This window comes from Meriones unguiculatus, chromosome 10 (genome assembly GCF_030254825.1).
Source record: "Meriones unguiculatus strain TT.TT164.6M chromosome 10, Bangor_MerUng_6.1, whole genome shotgun sequence".
In the NCBI taxonomy this organism is placed as follows: Eukaryota; Metazoa; Chordata; class Mammalia; order Rodentia; family Muridae; genus Meriones; species Meriones unguiculatus.
The window spans coordinates 57,296,120-57,311,776 of record NC_083358.1 but is presented as its reverse complement, the minus strand read 5'-3'; the positions used below and the strand labels follow the sequence as shown (position 1 = coordinate 57,311,776).

At 40.7% G+C, this 15,657-nt stretch overlaps 1 protein-coding gene and 1 non-coding gene across 38 annotated transcripts in view; both read right to left on the bottom strand.

Moving 5' to 3' along the window:
• Nucleotides 1–15,657, bottom strand: part of Adgrl2 (adhesion G protein-coupled receptor L2) — a 636,611-nt gene that overhangs the window by 522,878 nt on the left and 98,076 nt on the right. The window lies entirely within an intron of this gene.
• Nucleotides 3,929–4,033, bottom strand: LOC132646133 (U6 spliceosomal RNA). The gene has a single exon (XR_009584264.1). It is a non-coding gene; the product is annotated as a U6 spliceosomal RNA (small nuclear RNA).

Below are 15,657 nucleotides of genomic sequence, written 5' to 3'. Positions count from 1 at the left end.
AGTCCAAAGACCCCCCCATGCCCCACGCATTCTGCTTTATGCCTGGTGGCAATAACATCTGAAGGGACCGGCTTTGCTTCCTAAGCTGGCTAGCTTGTCATAGTTAGGTTGTAACTTCTGTTACTAAGTCGCATTTCCACACAACCCCACTCTTTCAGAAGACTGTCCGTGAAAACACAGTAGTTTCTCGTTTTTCAGGCTTCATTTGTGCAAGCTCCAAATCATAGCGAATGTTATTGCCATGCTTTCTTCTTGTTTATCTTTTCTCAGAGGATGGTCAGTAATGAGCATTAGGCTAGATGAGAAAAATAAATAACCATGTCTTTTACATGTTCTGGGTCCAACAGAACATATCTGTGGCACTATACCTGCTTAGGAGACTGCAGAAGCATTGGGCATGATTAATAAACGCCATCTAAAGGGTAATAATTTTTTTTTTAAATCAATGTCCACAAGGTCTCACTGCTTTGCCTGTGGAGCTGAAAATACAGTTTCTCCTGTCTCTTGCTTCTCAAATTCAGAGGAGCAGTAGAAAAGCGTTGGAATGTTTTTCTCTTGTTAGTCTGTTTCTTGTTATGGGACGTCAGGTGTGGCATGCTGAGTGAAAAAACAATTGCCCAAGTATATACACATCAAGTTTAGCACAGATTTTCATGTTATAAACCCATTTTTGACACTTAACAAAGATTTAAACAAGTGAAGGAGGGGAACACATCCACAGGGACACGACATGAAGAAAATGGAACCAGAGAGTGTGAACACCCTCATGTGAATGCATGTGAGCATGCCTTTATCTGTCTGTCTGTCCTTCTCCCTCTTTTTCCTTCTGTCCCTCTCCCCTGTCTTCTCTTTCTCCTCCTCTCACTCTGTTTTTTCTCCCATTCCTTCAGGCCTCAGAACAGTATATAGATGGGGATTTGTAGAGTCTCTGTGGATTAATCCATCATATTCTGAAAACTGGGTTCCCAGAAACAAGAGTTAGACTTTACTTGATGGCTGGCCATAGTGGGTCCTCCAGCAATGTTAGTTTCTAGTACTGATAGAAATTGTTCCCTTTAAGACACCAAGCATAAGCTTACAAGATAGGGCAGAGGGGGAAAGTGCTTGCTCTGGAAGCTGGTGGCCTAAGTGTGATTCTGAGAATCCATGGTGGAAGGTGAGAACAGACTCCCAACGTTTGTCTTCTGACCTTTACACATGCATGAATTAACACACACACACACACACACACACACACACACACACACACACAGAGAGAGAGAGAGAGAGAGAGAGAGAGAGACATACACACACACACTAAATAAAACAAATAAGCAAGCAAACAAAACCCAAAAATTTGTGGCTGGGTTAATTAGAGCAGAGCTTGCCTTGAGTGTGAATCTCTGCTTTTCATCTCCACAACAACAATTAAACAAACAAGAATTCCAATGTCCAACCAGCTAATTCCAGTGTCTCAGCACCATCTGTACTGCTGTGACACCAAACGTTTGGTGACAGGTGGAGACAGAGTAGTTGGGCTGACTTTCACAGTGAGGAATAAAGAATAAAATAGTTAAGCAACCTCAGAAAATCAGAAGAGTTTGATTTTGAACCATTGTCCACTCAAAGGAAAATTCCTCTTACTTTAGTATCTCTAATCAAGATTAAAAGTGGAGGCAAGGCTCAATGCTTTTGATATTTGGAATAAAGATGTGCATTTACATTTACAACTCTCTGGGCACAATGATAGATGCAGTTATTTGTGGTCGAAGTGGATTGTGGACCGAGCGGCCTGTGAGAATGTTTCTCAAGTGTGCCTGCAGGACAAAACCTCCAGGCACTAAGACGTCTCAATTGGCTTTTCAGCCACACTGCAGTTTATTGTACTCTTCACATCAGCTCCAAAGAGACACTACATGTCATTGTGTCTATTGGAAAAATCATTATGGTGCAATTAAAAGCAATGCTGTTTCACAGACGAACGTGGGCTTCTAGCCCTGTGTCTCACGGCTGGCTACCTCCTTGAGCCTCTTGTGTCTGTGTGCTCTTCTGATGGTCAAGAGACCCAGCTGTCGAGAGACACTCAACAGATGGCCTTTGCAGCGGACGCACTACCCTTCTCAGGAGCCTCTCTGACACCGAAGCTGGGGACCTCCATCAGTGCTGGTTTGCAAATGACTCCCTTGAAGTAACAGTGGTCTGGAATGCTCAGTGACAAAATTAATCTCCGTCCAGAAACGTAGGAAATTGAATTGCCCTTATGAAATGAAGTGCATAATATAATGCTTAAATGTATTGTCCCTTTGAAAACTTTTAAATTCTTACAGATAAGTGACAGACCAAGAGAAAGTTGACACATCAATCAATGGAGCCCTTCTTTCTTTAGGATGAGAGCAAAGCTACCCTGGACCTCTTTCTCATTGTGTGAAGCTCTATTAAGATTGGTTTTATATTTCTTTTTTAAAAAAAGAGCGATTTAACCTTGGCCTTGGTAATGATAGGACTTGTTGAATGACATGGTCTGTAATGAAATTACCCTAAGTGGTTTGAGAATTAATTAAGTGGTTTCACTTTACATTGTAGCTGGCATTTTAACACAAAACACTGAAACCTCCCTCTTCATTACTGTTCTTGTACATATATGTGTGCATCATTACTTGAAGCGGAAAGCAGTGGATAAAAGTTGTGAACAGTATATGGAACAGTGTGGGATTGGACTTCATTGCTCAGTATTCAGAATGTCAGTGACAGACTATTTCTGACTCATGTTCCTTCCTGTCAGTCACACAAAAGATTCAGGTGCCAGAGCCTCAGTTCTGTCTAGAGAACATTCCGGTCTGTCTGGGTATGTAATTCAAAAACAGGACAATCTTGAATAATAGGTATAGGCCTTCCCCTGCACCCTGCAAAAATGTCCTGGGTGCACCTGCCTGGTACCTCCGCCTCTTTCTAAATCTCTAAAGGGTGTTGGCTTTCTTTACGTTGGCCCTAACATAAATGTCAAGTCTTCAGAGCAGGTTATATGAAGATTACTGTATCCTTTAGGGTTAAGTTTAGTTTTATTAAAATTATTGTCTTCCTTCTCTGATATTATCAAAACTGTGTCCTAATATATCTATTTATTACAAAACTCTGACATTTGTGTTTGTCTAGTTATGTCGGAGAAACAGAAACCACATGCTGTACATGCTTTCTGTTGTGTACTCACACTTTGCAATCTTACTTATTCCTCTTAAAGATTTGTCAGTTGACCAAACACATGAAGGACAAGCTTCAAAAATCTGTCTGTCTGACTGTCTGTCTGTCTTCTCTCTTTCTGGTAAACAAGGGACCAGAGGCAAAACACAGCCTGGTATAAATGAAATAGTATTCACTTGAAATGCATTGTGTGAGTTTGAGACTAAAGGATTTCAAGCATTGTACGAAGTCCTCAAAATAGATCATTGGATTTCATTTTTACCAATGTGTCAGAAGTGTTAACATCTAAAAGGGCAGTACACTGAAAACGGTGTGGAAGCTGATCATACACTCAAGCCAACCAGGTCATCTTCCAGAATTCTACATTTTCTCAGAAGAAAATAAGTATTTCTTCCCTATAAAATTTACTATTACTTTTGTTGTTGTTGTTGTGATTTCCATACAGGGTTTCTCTGTGTAGTCCTGGCAGCCCTGGAGCTTGCTCTATTGAACAGGCTGGCCTCAAACTCAGAGATATACCTGCCTCTGTCTTCCATGTGCTTGGATTAAAGGCGTGTGCTACCACTTGCTTCTGTTACTTTTTATATGTATGTTTGTAGAATTCTGTCATGTTATTAATGGATGGGTGGGCTAATTAAAATATTAAAAATACACATTTATATAATGAAAGACATCTTTATATCTTAAAATGCTGCAATTTCAATAAAAATCTGATAGACAATAAATACATATCTTCCTTTTTGTTTGTGTTTTAAAGATGGAACACTATGAATTTGCATGTCTTCCTTGTACAAGGGCCATGATAATCTTCCCTGTGTTGTTACAATTTTAGTACATGTGCTACCAAACTGAGCACATACATGTTCTTTTGAAAGAGTCAGAAACATGTGTAATAAGTAGACTCTTATTTGAAAATTTCAGTTGTAAAAATATAATTTTATGATTTTTCATTCATGGAAATTAAATAAAAAATATTCTCATTTATGGAATGAAATAAGTGTGTAACAAAAGTGCTAAGAGGTACTTTAGATCCTTTCCTGACAGCCTACAAATGGTAATACTTTCCAGGCTGAGGCTGCATAAGAACAACATAGCAGGCCTGTTTTCACGATCTGTGCGGTTTGGAAGCTGAAGAAGGGACAAGTTAGAAACCAAAAAAAGTGAATTACAAATTATAATGATTACCTCTCAGTGTGTGTATATGTGTTTGTGTGTGTGTTTGTATGTATGTGTCTGTGTGTGTTTGTATGCGTTTATGTATGTGTCTGTGTGTGTATATGTCTGTGTGTGTGTTTGTGTATGTATGTGTCTATGTGTTTGTGTGTGTGCTGGGGATCAAACCTAAGGCCTCACACATGAGAGTCTATCCCTCTACCAATGAAGCTATGTCTCAGGCTCTGTGTACTTTTTCTTGCAGCACTGTGGATTCAGTGGAAGGGAAACTGCACAGTTGGAATGCTCTGTGCTCACCTCTGTGCCGTGCTATGATGCAGCAGGTTCAGGACAACACTGACACTTATGTGGACACAGGACCTTCAGTGGGTCCACACAGCACAGAAGCACAGACAGACAGGATGAAATCGACCTGAGCTCTTCAGAGAGAGCCACTGTATGGCTGCACAGTGCCCCGCCATCCCCCTGCCTACTTCAAGAAGGTGAGAGAGATTTACCACGTGGAAGGGTCCTGAAAACTGACGTTAGACTCTGTGGTTGTAGTCTCAGTTCTGAACATGCATGAACTTCATCTGCAGCTATGATGTTCACATCTGCCCACGAGGCGGGTCAATAGTAAAAGGAAGTAGACAAACTGTGGGCTTGAATCTGTGGCATTGGTGGATATAATTTAAACACTTTTTTTTTTAATTTTTCCCCTTTTTTCTGAAGAATAAACACATAATGAGAGAAAACAAGGCTCCTAAAGGATTACATGTCCCAAAATGCTTTATGTCTGTGTTAAACTCAGTGCTGTGCTTTCCAGCCTCACTTAGGAGGAGTATTTGCTCACACTCAAACTATAAACCCAAAAGCCGCTCTTTAAGGTTTCTGTGTGTGGTTTTCACATTGGCCCTCCTGTCATTGTTCTGCTATCTCCATGTAAAGACCAAGCTCTTTTTGTGTAAAAAGACAGGCAGTGGGGATTTCATCAGGAACATGAGTACCCCTGTGCTTTAACCCAGCTAGTGTTTAATGATTTGCCATTTAATGCAGTTCATCTTCCATAGTCCTGAGTTCAAACAGAAGCAGCTGCTATTAGGTATGCAATACTATTGAACTTCCCACCAATGACCTATGAGAGTGTCTTTCTTAGCTTTAGCTACTGAACCCATCTGGCCTTTCCCCTATGCCTGACAATAGCGGGAGAGGAGCTGTTTACTTCCCATCCAGGCAATCCGGGACAGAATGTATAATTATGCTAGCAAAAGATCTTCAAATCAAAATTCCTTGTGTTAGCAGTGATCTGCAGCTCGGAGGACAAAACAATACACTTTAGCTCATTATCAAAAGAACAGTGAGAAAGCTCAGGAAACATGGAAAACTCCTGCTGAGCTGAAATCAATTCAAAGGGTAGAGGTGTCCCTGGCTGCAATCTGCAAGAGAAACTTATTTTCTTATAACTATTTGCTTTCTTCAGTGTGGAAGTGTAGGCATTTTAAAAGTTTCTCTTCTCATAGTTTTAGAAGACGGCTAGACAGACACAACTAGAGAGATGAAAAAGTTATCTATAAAAAGTAGACTTTCAAAAGCCTAAAGCAGGGCTGGGATGTGGCTTTTCTAACATACAGAAAGCCCTGGGTTAAGTCCGCTAGCACTGCTTAAATCTGGTATGTGGTGCATACATATAACCCCAGCACTCAGAAAACAGAGGCAGGAGGATCAAATCTTTAAGGTCATCCTTGGCTATATTATAGCTACTTTGAAGCCAGCTTGGGCCACATGAGACCCTGGCTTAAAAACTATCAACATCATCCTCAATAGATTAATTACTGAAATGAGCTAATGGGAAGATGAAACTATATTATATAAATACAAGTTTATTAGAAGCAGTGTGGGAGGGGGAAGAGAGAGGGGAGAAGCCTGAAGAGAGAAAGAGGGGAGAAAAAGAGGAGAGACACAAAAAGAAAGCAGAACGGGGGGGGGGGGTGAGGGAGGAGGCAGGGAGGAAAAGGAAAGGGAAAGGGTAAGTGAGCAAAAGGGCTGGAAGGAATCAAAATGTCTGGATTATATAGTGAAGGGCCTTTGGGAAGCCCCACCCCTAGGTAGAGGGCAAGGTATGCTAGCCATGCTCTGCAGGATGTAGGGAACTAATAATCATTACAACACACACACACAATGAACACTCACTGATACTAAAGTACAAGATACGTAAAGAGACTGAAGATTTTTGGTGGGAGAAATGGGATATTTATTATGTTAACAAATAAGATGCATGTTCTACATCTGAATTTAATGCTTTTAGAATCACTGTCAAGTTGTTAAAAAAATGAGTACAGGCTATGCCTCTTTCCTCATAAATATTTTTTAACCTTGTAACATTTATAAATTAGGATTTACAGGAATATCAAAATAATTATGAATTTTTACTGTAATTGTAAGGCTTCCAGACAATTATTACTTAGTTATGGTGGTGTCTGATCCCATGGCTGCACACAGTGGGCCAAAAGCAGCTTTTTTTTCTGGCAATAGATTCCTAAAAGTTGCAGGAGACCGTTTGACCAGATGTTTTCACTGTGGACTATGTACTTGAAGGTCTAGTCTAAGAGTAAATGGCCCTTCTCCCTGCTGATTCATCTTTTGTTCTTAAAACAAGGTTTTTAAAATTTATTATATTATTTTAAAGATTAACTTTGTTAATAATTTTTAAAAAGTTGTATTTACTTCTATGCATATTAGAAGATGCTGAGGTAATGATGCTATTTTATTTATCTCTTTTTAGTACAGGGGTTTGAACAGAGGAGCCCATGCAGGTACCTCTTGGAAGTACAAGCCCAGAGATATCTGTATTTTTATGTTGAGACAGAGTTCCAGCAAATTGTTGAGTCTGGCCTCAAATTTGCTCGGTGGCCATAGAAGGCCTTGAATTTGTGAGCCACTGACTTCTCAGGTCTTTGCTATTGGAACACCTCTAAGGACATTTTCTAAAGTTTGATGATGTTTAGTAGATTAGCCTCGCAATTTTGGCAAAGATGTAGATAATTCCTACAATGTTTTTGATTATCAATTATAATATGTAAAAAGGAAAGCCATTCTTCATGAGATGATTGCATGAAGAAGAGTCTGAAGCATGTGCATATCGAGCTCTGTTGCACAGACCTGTATTCTCAGTACGAAGGAGGTGGAGACAAGTGGACTGGGCGTTCTAGGTCATCCTTGCCTATGTTGTGAGCTTCAGGCTAGTTTAGGCTACATGAGAACTTGTCTCATGAAAACAAAACCAGGTGAGACCAAACAGTTGTCCTCTGACTTAACAATGTGTTGTGTCTGAGCAACTGACAGGAAACCATTGGGCCCATTTATTATATTCAGTTTTCCTGCCTGCCTGGCCACGGTGACAGGGCATGTGTGCCTGGACCATCAGCTTCGTCTCTTCGTGGAAAGAAGCCTTCTAAGCAATTATTTATCTGTAGCAGCTCGGGATTTTCATGTGAACAAATGAATGTATTGGAATGGAGAACTGAGCCTGAATGATCATGATTCCATTAGAAAAAAAAAAAAACAACCCATGATCCAAGTGAACATTCCATTTTAACACACATGTGTCCATGTGAGTTGCTGCAAATTGCAGATCAAGTGTTCATGCATCAAGCTCAACCTGTTGGAAAATTTGATTTGGGAATCTTCCCCACACTCTTTAAGTCTAAATACTGACAGGTATTTTATATGATTTTTTTTATTCCCCTGTTTGCTCAGTTCCAAGATTTATAGGAGCTCTAATGTGAAGCATGGCAGAAATGTCACTGCAGAGACAGCAGGGGTTTCCCCCACAAAATTTTATTATAATTGTTTCCAGGCCCAAGGGCAAATTATTATGGGTAAGTAGATATTTAAAAATAATGCTTGCATTCTTTTTCCTTTTAAAACTTTGAAAATAAATTCTGTTGCCTGGGTTTGTTTCTAAGATGGTAGATGTCCTGGTTTGTTTTCTTCTGATCAGTTTTAGCAAATGTATTTGGTACTTATTAGAGACCATCTTTTCACAAACAGCCAGAAGGAAACTCAGTCTCTCCTTAGCTACGTCACTTGATGGATATGGCACAGCACTCAGTGAAAGTGCACATTTCACAATCACTGTGAGCCGTGTCCACAGGACCCTCTCAAGGTATGTTCCTGTTCTGTGGCAGGAAATGAAAACCAAAATAGAAATGGCCTCGCCTTGGAAGGGAGGTCCACAGACAGGTCTGTCCCTGCCAGAGAGTGGGGGTTAGGGGTTCATGGCAACTGAACTTTTCCATTGTGGTTAGTGGACTAGTGACTTTCTAAATAACCCATTGCAGGGCAGCAATGGTAAATGTAGAAAAGACTGAAAACCGGTAAACTCTTTAAAGAAACGACTTGGCAGCATTGGAAACAAGGAAACCATGGATGAGTAACCAAGGAACACTTCCATGGGGAGCAGTGAGTCTAATAAAACTCAAGCCATGTTACAGCTTTCCTCTGCGCCCTGACTGAAAGCTGAGGTGTCCCTCCTTGTCTCTCATGATAGCTGTGCCGAACAGCGTGTACAATACATGTTAAAAAGACAAAGGGTTAATGTCGCCTTCCCTTTCCCCCGACCCTTCCTCCTCCCTTCCCCCTGCTGGTGCCAGGGTCTTCCTGTGTTGCTCTGGCAGACTGTATACCTGCTATTCAGCCCAGCCCAGCCTCACACTCCCTGTAACATACTTTTGACAGCCTCTGGAGTGCTGCGATCACAGATATGAGCTGCCATGTCCTGTCACAAAAAATGTATCTCACTGGTTTCATAGGCACAGAAGCCTTCTGAATAGAGGAATCAATGACACTGAGAACGCTGGATTTTATGCTTATGTTTAAGGAAGAATGGGACCTTGTACAGAACTGTGATTAGCCAAAAGCAAAGCTGTCTAATGCTATAGACTGAAAGAGTAAACCTTGCAAGGCCTGTTTTTCTGGATTCTTCTTGGTCTCTGTGTAGTTCTGAAATCAAAGTCTTAGGTCTTCCTGCCAGCAAAATGGGAGGTGGGGATGGGGAGGTGTTTGGTGAGTGCTGACTTTGGCCTCTAGTTGCTGTGGCTCTCTCTGGGGATGAGAGAACACCGCCTCTGAGATGTTTCCAAAGCCTCAGCTGAAGGATCTTAATAAGCCACGTCACAGCCCTTCTTTCCGCAGACACAGAAGCAAGATGCTATGGAGGCCAAAAGTACTATGTAGAGGAATAATCCCATCAAAGAGAAGCCAAAACGGTTGAAGGAAAAGAGGCTTCACTTGAGACGTTAAAAAAAAAAAAAAATTCATGTGGGAATCTAATGGTGTATTGTTGACAAGCACAGGTGTCCATGGGGACGTCTGAATGCTATTTTCTAACGTCATCGCCGAGGTAATGAATGTGGATTATCATCGTAAGGATTTGCTAATTTAGAAGAGGGTGTCCTTGTGCTCCTAGTGGAGCTGTCTCATCCTGAGTGCTGTGGTTACAGGTGTATACTTCCACACCTGGCCTTTAGGGTGGAAACCCTAAAATATCCTCAAAATCTAAGTTTTCTTTTTTTTTTTTTTAATTGTAACCTTCAGTAATTTCTATTCCTTTTAAAAGGATTTTGAAAAGTCATCCTACTCCTCACAGATCACAGTCAGCTGTGTTGCCATTATAAAATGTAGTTTAGAAAGAGTTAAATTGTACTTTATAGGAAAAGAATAATGTAGTAAAGGGAGATGTTTGTTGTTCCTAGAAAACAGCTTTGCGTAATTCTTAAGGCTGCGACTTTTTCGGCAGCTTCCAAGGACAACTTGCCTGAGAATTACCTGGGAAACTTGCTAGAAATGTACGCATTCCTGGGATCCAGGCCAGATCTACAGAGCCTGTGAGAAGTTACACTCAGAACTGGTTTTACTGCACGCATAGCTACAGATGCTGTTTAAGTGTGGACAACTTTAAAGGCTCCTTTTCAGGAACTCTTTAACCGATATATTAATTTAGAAGCACTGCCCTGCAATAGTAAAGCAGCAGGGTTACCTCCCTGAAAGTGTGGAGCGAAGAAAGGCTGATCATTTCCTGTTGTGCGCCTGCACTTTGTGAATTCTTTTGTACAGGCCAGGCACGCAACCAAGATAACGCTACAGCATTGGATAAGTGCAATTTTCTCCATTACGAGGCTTCGAGGAATAGTATTTCGATGTAAAATGGGCATCTTCTCCTTCTTTCCTCATCAGAGGGCCCTAATTAGCCAACCAGAACTAGGAATATACAAAGGAAATTGATGATTTCACGTATATCATGTATTCAATAATATTTATATCATGGGAAGATAAATAGATCCTTTAAAGCTAGCTACAGAGATAGTGAGAGACAAACCTCAGGAAACCATAAACTCTTCAAACAGGGAGGGGAGAGATGCTGGATTTGCCAACCATTAATTCTTTTTTCCCTTTTCCTTTCATTTTTAACCAGAATGTTGTTTTCGTGTGTGCTCTACACAGTGTTTGTCGTTAGGGATAAACTTATTATCCACGAGAGTCCAGAATATGAATGTTCTCATCTGTAGGTATCTGCTGAAAGAAAAATCACTTCTAGCAAAGAGGAAAATAAAGCCACTAATGTTCACACTTATTCATTTATTTCATCATTCAGCAAATAGTTATTGATGACTTAATTTGCGCATAGCTAAATAAGATAAGGTCTGTGACCTTGGGAAAGCTCACAGCTTAAAGTCTTGAGAGGAGTGGATAAATGACATGACAAAGGGCTAGAGAATGGACAAGACACACTTACCAGGGACTCCACTTTTCTTTTTTTAGAACCCTGGCTTGAGTCTCAGTGAAGAGAACGTAATTAAACAGCTAAATGGGGTCCTAGAAGGCAGTGTTCAAGGGTTAGCTGCAGGAAGGCAGTCTCCATTGACATTTCAGGACTAAGCCAGCAGGAGTCACTTCTGATTTCTATCACAGATGGTTTCCCACTCAGTTCCTGAGGTTCTGATTTGGGTCACACACTCTGGGAGTATTTGCGAGCAAAGTCATTAGCATTTCCATCTAATTCCCTCTTTGTTGAACCAAGCTGTCATTGGCTTAATAAACAAGCCATAAGTGTTTACAGACAGTCGTTATGATCTGCTCTGTCCTTTCCGCTTCTTCTTATAGCATCTCTAGCCAGGGAGTCATCCCTTCCCCGCCATTGTTAAGCAGGGTGTGTCGACATCCTGTTTCTTTATGTAATTATCTTTTTAGGATCTGAATAGCGCTGTCTGCTAAAATGACTACCCTCTAACTACTGAGACTATTGTTTGCAGGTTCTTATCAAAGAAATTATACAAAGAAGGACACTGGTGACTCTCAATTAAGAATGTGATGAGTTGAAGGTATTTGGTAGCAGTTGAAATCAGTGAGTCATTAAAGATTCTTCTGCGACACTACTAATTTCTTTGTAATGTCCTTCTAATTGCAGCGTATAAACAGATGTGAGCTGGACTCTATGTAAAGCATATTAATCTTGTCTTTTCTGGTTAAAACCATTTTAATTCCCACTTCTAGTACAGTTGAACAAAACAGAAAGCTCTTGTCTTCAGTACTTGGCTGACTAGCTTCTTGGTTTCCTCCTTTATGAAATGTTCCCTTTTAGCTGGAAATGTGTAGTCTAGAAGAAATCACAGGATTGCAGGTGCCCTGTGGATATCTATAAGGGAAATGAAGATGATCAAACTTCCTTCTAGACCCTATGGGTCAAAAAGGAAGGACACCATTTTTTTTTTCCCTTTGAAACAATGGGGACACGTGTCGTGTAATTTTCAAGTCTTGTATACAAATGACAACGGCAAGTCTCTGCATGAGATCACTTCTTAAAGACAGGACGCATATCCTACAGCCTCTTAAGCTGGAGCCTGCGATTAGACTCAAGAGCTATTTAACAGAGACATGAAGGAACTTCCACACATTTCCTTCAAGCAAGACAATACTCTCCAGGGAGCAGCCTTGGCCTTTGGTCAACCTGACTTAGTGGGGAGAGCGCCACCTATTGACCATGGCGGCAGAGTGCCGGCACCTGCTACCCTTGCAGCTTACGCCCCCCCACCCCCCCACCCCGTTTCCTCAGAGAGCTGAGGAAAATAACCTTCTGAGGTGGTCTAAAGTTCACCTAAGTGTTTTCATATCACGCCTTATAATTTGAGGCAAACACATGAATTTAAATCAGTTTTTCAAACAACCAGGCCTCTCTTCTCATTTACTAGAATGGGGGAAAAAATCAGTTTTATTACCTTAAAGATGCCAAACAGTGCCATTTTATTACTGTGGGAAGCTGGAAGTCATTTCCGAACTCTTTTGGCAAGGGTGCTATGTAGAGCGTCCAATTCAGCTCTTTAAGTGTCTTCTGAGAACCACCACACAGACTGTGATTTACTGTCTCCAGGAGTTAAAGGGACCCTTTCTATCCTGAGACAGGAGAAAGAAAGGTGAAGGGTGTTTACGAAGCATCCCAATGAGACTTGCAAGACTAGGAGAGGGCTCTGAGCAGGAGGCAAAGATGTTTAGCCACTTGGAGGACACATACTTTTCCAACATATAGTTCTTATTTTGGTATGAAATATTATGTTAAAAGTTCTTCAAAGTTGTGGCAGTTTGTGTATATTGGTAAATGGGTCTTTCCGGCCCAGTCATAGGCATCTCACAGTTGGTGGGCATATGGTTGTTTTGCCCCTCCCTACCCTGTCACTGTAGCCCAAACAGGCTTTAGCATACTTCCACAGCAAGTAGATAAACAGATGTAAATAGACACAGGCACAATGGCACACACACACCCACACACACACACACCTGCAACCACAGCTCAGAGATTAGGAGGATTAGGAGTACAAAGCTAGCCTCTGCTACCTAGTGAGTCTGAGGTCAACCTGGTTCCTTGTGAGCTTATCTTTATACATATACATTTATATATATACATATACACATACATATATACATATATATACATGTACATATACATTTATACATGCAAACAGGTATACACACATACATGTATATATGTACCTATACACACTCAACTTTCAAACAACAAAACCTAAAAGTAGCATATGTACATATAATTGTTTATATATAATGTATGCATATGTGTTATATATAAACAAATCTGCAGATACATGTTTCACATATGTGTGTGTGTGTAAAATACACACACACACTGTGAAGGTACCAAAGTTGCCTAAACATATTCAATGGACTGAACACAACTGAACAAGAGTCAGAAAGATTTTTACATATTTCGTAGTTTGCAACCCAAAGATGGAGAGACTGCAGCCAGTCTTGTTTCCATTCACTAGTAACAAACGAGAATTTTAATTTCTGTCTCAGCTGACTCAGATCTCTGGTGGCTGATCTCATGTAATCTCAAAGACACTACCATTGATGTCAACTAAAACATGTTCACACACATGTCTTTTCTGCCCCTGATGTTATTTTGAGTAGGGATTTTGACTGGCTTGCCTCTTCCGGTCACCCACAGGCATAAGCATCAGGTCCTGGGAGTGGAAACACAGAAAACATGGTATTTAACCAGAGGACGTATTAACCTGTGTGTAACTAGCCCCGTGCTCTGCACACAGTGGGCTCTGTTTCGATTATCAAATAATGTTAAGTTATACAACCATGAAAATAATTGTTCTGTCCCGTAAAAGATGAGAAGCTGTCTGTTAATGTAAAAGAGGTTAATAAAGTCCTTTCCTTGACTAAACTCAAGGAAAAAGGCTAGTCACTGTCAAAAGCAGCTGTCTATGCGGGATGTCACTTCTTTCCTGTTGTAAACAGCTCGAAATCTTTCATGGGGCAATGCCTATTCAATAATGTCATGCTTCTCTCTTTTTGTTTATGGTGTATAAGTAAATAACCCATCAATTAATTGTTAGAGCACTGTGGAATAAACCTATGGCTGTGGGCATGCTAGTCAAGAAAGCGCCCTACTGCTGTTACAGTCCTAGCCCTCAGCAGAGTATTGCATTCATAAACTCGATAATAAAGCTATCTGTAATGGCAGCCCGTAGTTCTGACATATGTTTCTGTTAGGTGATATTATTTTCTTACAAAGATGGGGTTATTAATGCGGAAATCATCCTTTAATTTCATTTATTTTGTTCTGTCAGGCAGGTTCTGTTGCTTGGAGTGGACATAAATCACTGGAGATTGCATGCATGCTGTGTTTTAGCACCCAGATGATGTACCTGCCCTAAAGTAGAGCTACATCTAGTAGCCATAGATGTCCTACTGCTTTCACTGTGCAAATGGGTAAAGGTAGCAGAGGCTGAATTCCCCAGCAACGCCTGTCAGACCAGAGGCAGAGGTACAAGGGGGATGCCATTCAGAGAGCCAGGAATGCAAGACCTGCTGTTCCTTGCAATGGTGACAGGGAACCAAATGGCCCCTGTCATGAAGGGAAGTAAATGAGCTCTAAGGCTCTGATGCCTGCACAAAGGAAGAGATGCTTCACAAAAGCAAACATAACTACCACTCTTCTGAATTATCGCCAATGGCTATTCCAAAGGAACAACAGAAAACAGGATTACGTTTTAGGATGGGTTAAGAATATTTCTCTTTTTAAAAACATGTCTGGGTCATCCATTTCTGTATTTTATACCATTTATTCTGTTTATACCTCCCTCTATCCATCCAACATTTGGTCATCTATCTCTAATTTTATTCTTTCATCTCTTCACAAGCCTAACCTATGTGAGGTCCATGCTTCATGACTCCTACATATACTATTAGCTAATGGCAGGAACACGTGGAAGTGAGAGTCTTGTCTCTCCCTTGAGAGGGTCCCATGGGACTGAGAAATTGAAGCACATCGGCACAGTGGAGGGGGTCAGGAGACGATAACACTTCTCACTGAAGATCAAAAGACTTGTAAGTCACGGCCCTGGTTCTGGGAAGTCTGTCACAAAAGTTCAACTGTCAGAGGCAAACGATAAGAATTAGGGCAGTGGAGATGAGAATGACTGAAAAGTCATTCCAGATACATGGTCTACTATATGTAAAACATGGCATCATTAGAGTTTGCTTCTGGCCACAAAATGTCAACTTAAAGGAAACAACTTGTCTCACAATGTGAATTAATGATTTAGTTGGCAGTGACTTGAGGAGGTGATAATGTAATGATTACATACTCTCTGCCTCTGCAGCCAGACTCTCAGGGTATGAATTTTGACTCTTGTTTATTCTTGTTGATAACTTGGGGGAAGTCAAATTCCTCTACTTCAGTTTTTTTTTCTTGCAAATTTGAGAACTATTGTCTCTCTTGTGGTGAAGATTAAACGAATTTAAACA